This window comes from Notechis scutatus, unplaced genomic scaffold, assembly GCF_049901735.1.
Source record: "Notechis scutatus isolate UNSWTSFEM ecotype Mainland unplaced genomic scaffold, rNotScu1.2 NSCUSCF19, whole genome shotgun sequence".
Classification (NCBI taxonomy): domain Eukaryota; kingdom Metazoa; phylum Chordata; class Lepidosauria; order Squamata; family Elapidae; genus Notechis; species Notechis scutatus.
The window spans coordinates 73,849-79,848 of NW_028263146.1; positions in this window are offsets into that span (position 1 = coordinate 73,849).

A 6,000-nucleotide genomic window follows, 5' to 3' on the forward strand; every position below is an offset into this window, starting at 1 on the left:
AGCACACAATAGATACAAACTCAAAGTTAACCGCACCAAACTTGATTGCAGGAAATACGACTTCAGCAATAGAGTGGTCAATGTCTCGAATACTCTACCCGACTCTGTAGTTACTTCCCCAAACCCCAAAAACTTTAACCTTAGACTGTCTAGTATTGACCTCACCCCTTTCCTAAGAGGTCTGTAGGGGGCATGCATAAGCGCACCAACGTGCCTACCGTCCCTGTCCTATTGTTTCTCTTATTCTTCTTTTATTTTTCTTATATGTACCCATTTCATGTATTCACAACTATGTATACACTTATACTTATTATCTTGTAAACAATTGGCAAATCAAATAAATAAAAATAAAAAAAATAAATTATACAAAAAAGCCTAATTTCTCTTGAAAAAAAAATACAGCACTGATAAGCGACTACCTATCAACTCAAAATCAAATCCCAACCCAAAAACCACTACCACAACTACTACCTCAACTACAATCACAACTACAACCAAAAATAACCACCAAACCACAACCACAAATAATTACTATCCCATCAAATAATTCCACATATGATATCCCCTTACTCATCAGAGACATCATTGAATGTGATCAGAAATGTCCAAATGCCATCTTATTTGGTCTTGAAGACACCAACAAATCAGATGACATCACCAAAGTTCATAATATCATAAGCAACTCAAATACAACAAATATCTCTCCTGAAGATATCATTGAAATAACCAGAGATGGCCCTGAGTTCAAATACAATGATGGCTCCGTGGCCAGTATCAGAATGGTCAAACTAATGGTAACTTCAAATCTCAACAAATAAATGCTCTGTCCTACATATTGGCAAAAAATATATCAGAAAATAAAATACAGGCTGAATAGTCAAGACCTTGTTAATGATCCAAACTCTGTCAAGGATCTTGGAGTACTCATCTCTAATGATCTAAGCTTGTTTCCCTAGAACAAGCCAAAGGAGGGTGTTGTGCCACACTTAATAACCTTGAACTAAGAAAATAATTTTATTTTGTCTACTTTCTGTAGAGTTACTCAATTGAAATCACCCCCTCCCACTTTCTCGGGCTATATGGCAGCATGGAATATGGCTTTGAAAACTGACTCTTTCAATATTAGAGGGGCTGCCACAGAGAGGATGGGGTCAAGCTATTTTCCAAGGTACCTGAAGGCCAGACAAGGAACAATGGATGGAAACTGAACAAGGAGAGATTCAACCTGGAAATAAGGAGGCATTTTCTGACAGTGAGAACAATCAACCAATGGAACAGAAGTTGTCTTTGGAAGTTGTGGGAGCTTCATCACTGGAGGCTGTTCAAGAAGAGGCTGGACCGCCATTTGTCAGAAATAGTGTAGGGTCTCCTGCTTGGGCAGGCATGGGGGTTGGACTAGATGACCTAAAAGGTCCCTTCCAACTGTGTTAATCTGTAACAATCAAATATGTGTGAAATGTGATGAAATGTGTACCTGCCAGAGCAGAGGGGGAGGCTTTCAGCCATCCAGAAATTTCCCCCAAAGAGATTAACTGCACTGCCCAGAGCTAGATGGGGGAGGGGAAAAGTTAGCCCCCACCATTAGAATCTCTCAAAATCGATCCAGTAGAGTAGAAAGTTATAGCTTTATTTTGAAAGGTTTCTGTCCATTACATGTAAGCAAATAAAATGATTGAACATCATCATTGTGTATTGTGTGCACTCTTTTATCTGTAAGTTTATTAAGCAAGCAAGAGAAGCTCATACAAGTTTATCTTCCTTTTTCACTCAATGATGAACAACTCATGAATCAATCATTCTGATTGATTGATCGATTGATTGGTGTATTCCATTTAGTCTCACAATATATAATTATAATTATAGTTGAAAAAGAGGGAAATGGAAGGCAAAGGAAAATATACATTAATATTTACTTCACATGATCTTACATATTAATAAACTATGTTTCTCTATTAATAGAGAATAAAACAATGTGGATCATTTCAACTCTAGAATTTTTTTTTCAAAAATACCCTAATAGTTTGTTCAATGAAATAATAGGGAACTCAGAAAAGGGATCCATGGAAACAAACCTTTAAGGCACTGACAAAGTGCCCAACCTTTTTGAAAGGTTGTTTTAATTAAAATAAATAACCTGGGAAAATGTCTCGCTGGAAATCATTATCCACATTTCAAAGTTATTTTCAAAGTTCATTTTCATGTTGATCGTGGAGCCTCATTGGGGACAGCTCACTTAATGAAAAATGAAAGGGTGGGTGATTGTTAGGTATTAACAGATATTTTGTGATTAGTCATATCACTGATTTTCCAAATATTAAAAGAAAAAGGCCCTTGCTCATTTCTTTACTTTAAAGATATCACATTAAATGCAAAAATGTACCAAATTCACAGTAAAATTTCACAGCCCCTGCATGTCAGAGATTCTTGTTTCTAATCATATTTCCTCTACAATTGAGGTGGGGTCTGAATAGGATAATAGCATTTGGGGGAAAGATGCAGGCCAAGAGACCAGCCCCAGAGGCCAAGATGGAGAAGATCTCCACGGCCACCATAGACTTCCCTTTGGTGCTCAGATAGGTGGGGAGGAAGGTGTAAGCAACTGTTGGGCAATTTCCTAGCCAGAAAGGCCACCATGAAACTGACCTGGGCAAGAAAACCCAGGTAGGCCAGGACAGCATAAAGCCAGGTAGGCCAGGACAGCCCATTCTTCTACATTACAACTGGTGATATGTTGCCCTTATTTCAGTCTTTGAAGGGAGCACAGTCACCAGGAGATCTAGTTGTATTAACTGATCTTCAAAGAACATGCCTTCAAGAAATATTGAATAAGTTTAAGCATCGATATGTGGACAGGATAACATCCTTAACAATAGGACTTTGCTTAGCTATTCTTCCCACTACACCCTTACTCACGGGATGTCTTTATTCTAATGCATCCCTGCAAGTGGTCAACATTCATGAATGGATTAATTTGTCAGCTACTCCACCTAGAAACATTTATCCTTATCAATCAGCATTAGAGGATTTGATTATTAAAGGTCGTAAACGAGCCTTACATCTTACAGGACAGGATCTCATTAGCATAGCTTTCACTCGTAGAAAAGTTGAACATGAGCATTTGATGATGATTTCAGAATCATATCAGATAGCCTTTTCTCAATATGTGGGAAACTTCTTGTATTCTTTACCCAAGGATCCTAGAATAGTGGTTACTATTACTTTAAATCCGGCCTTTTCTTCCATTTTTGTGCGAAATCCTATTTCTAAAGCTCTTACAGTCTCTTACAGTCTTTACTGATGGATCACCTACAAGGGGTGTGGTTGTCTGGCAGATTCAACAACAATGGTATTCTAAATTTACTGCCACGCAGACTTCAGCTCAACATGCTGAGCTGGCTGCTGTGATTTTGCCGTTACGATTGTTCAATGACCAATCTATTAACTTGATCGTTGATACTCAATATGTGTATTTAGCTATGCAATCTCTTCCCTTTTCTTATTGTGTTCTCTCTTTGGATAATAATTTGTTATCCTTGGGAAGAAGGCGGAGCCTCCTCGCCAACGGATGGTAGATCACAACTCTCTGTGGCTATCGTTCGTGCTCTTTCGTCGGAGAGCCCCAATCATTCTGATTAGGGGCTGAAACTGCTTTGGATGGGCAGCGGAGTAAGAGGAAGCAGCAAGCCTGATTGTGGGGAGCCGCATCTCCCCCTCCTGGGCTTGGTTTTTTTCCTCCCGAAGACGATTGCAGCGGTGGTCCAAAATGGCCATCCCAAAGAGGATGATTCAGCTCGACTAAGATTTGTGCAGGAGGGAAGAAAGAGGTGGATAACATCTGAACCGGGACAACTGGGCAATATAACTAAACAAAAGTACCCCGGGATTAAGGTAACATAGAATTTTTAAGAAAAGAAAAGTGAGTGGCGAAATTACAAAGGGACGGAGAAAAAAAGAAAAATATTTTTGACAGCTAAATGGGGCTTCAAACCGGGAAAGGAAGAAGCTGGAATTAAAGATTTAATGAAATTGGACTAAAATAATTTGGGAATAAACAAGTATAAAACTAAAGCTGGATTTAAGATTGTCAAAGAATAATAATAACAAAGTTTACAAATTGGAGACTGGATTGTGTTGGAATATTGAGGTTCGAAAAACCTTAAATAAAAAAAATAGGGGGAAAAGGTGAGGACTTTGTAAAATGGAGAGTGTCACCTTTTGATAAAAATTTGGTTCAAATAAAAGGGAAAGCATCCTGTTTTTGAATGAACTGGTGTGGATATAACATTACAGAAATATTGAAACAAAGTAAGAATTTTAGAAGGTGAAAGCAGAACCAGAATAAAGGAAAAAGCAAGGAAAGATTGTGGGACTGATTGATGTTTTTGGTATAAACCCTGGACTGGAATAACTGAGAACTTTAAAAAAACTGAAAGAAGGAAGAAGGAAAGTAAAAGTGGTTTCTTTTTGTGGACTTTATGATCATAAAATATAAGAATGATGATATCTCTTCGGGAATTAAAAATTGAACTTAAAAATATGAGAGAATTACTACAGGAAAGAGGCGAATCACTTTACTCTGTGCTAGAAAAAATGGAAATGGCGATCGAAGAACAAGAAGAAAGATTCTTAGAGGAGGAGGAATCAACTCAAGGAGAAGACATTTTAAATAGACAATTAACACAAAGAACGCTACAAAGAAGTGGGGAAAGAAGGAAGGTTAAAAAGTTGAGTTTTAAGAAAGCAATTAAAAGAGGGAATACCTGTGAAGTCAGGAAAGACAGGAAGATTCAGCAGAAAAAGGGAAAGGAAGATATTAAGAAAGAGAGGGATATAATTTGGAATGAGAAAAGATATGGAAAAAAGAGGGGGAGGAGAAGCAGCAAGAAACAGACATATGAAAGAAAGAAATACAGAAATAGTAAAATGTTGAAAGGAAATTGTTTCTTTACAACTAAAAGAAAGAATACCTGTGAAGTTAGGAAAGGCAGAAAGGCTCAGCAGAAAAGGGGAAAGGAAGATATTAAGAAAGAGAGGGATACAAACTGGAATGAGAAAAGATATGGGGAAAAGAGGGGGAGGAGAAGCAGTAAGAAACAGGCATGCAAAAGAAAGAAACACAGAACTAGTAAAAAGTTGAAAAGAAATTGCTTTTTCAGAGATAATGGTTGATGAATTAAAAAGGGGATTCCACAGGGTGACAAGGGGTAGTAAGAATATTTCTGCAATTAAAAATATTTAGAAAATAGGGTAATATAGAAACTGATAACTCTTATTAAAGGGGGGGGGGATATGCTGTGGAATCCAATTGAAAAGATGTAATGATTAATGGTTTATTGGGAATTAAGATGAGGGAATAAAAGTATATTCTAATCATTAAGGTGTCACACTCAAAATAGTAAAAGAGGGGAAACTTATATTTGTTCTTTTTTCTTTTTGTGTGGGTGTGTTAAAATTTGTATTAATTTAGAATTCACAAAAAAATGTGTAATGGAAAGGGAATATGACAGACTAAAGAACCAGCTAAATTAATAAGTTTAATATAGATTATTAAAAGCAAGGAGAGACATTGGTAACTTCATTATTATTACTATTAGGCAAATATATATTGTTTATTTTTATTTTTAAAATAAATATTAAGGATTATATTTGAAATAATTGAAATGAAATAAAAAGATGTTTATATTGAGATTAATGAAAGAACTTAGAATTAAACTTTATTATTATTAGGCAAACACGTATTGTTTATCTTTATGTTTAAAAACAAATACCAAAGGATTATATTTGAAATAATTGAAATGAAACAAAATCGATTGAGATTAATGAAAGAGGCCAGAATTAATGTGTTTGTTTCTCTCCTTACTGAAAATTTGGAATGGAAAAGGCAATAATAGAATTAAGTATGCATATATCAATGTACAATTGCTGTCATATTTGTATGTAAAGATGATGACCCAGAAATATGTTGTCACTAAAAAGAGATTTTCGTTTTTAATGTGAAAA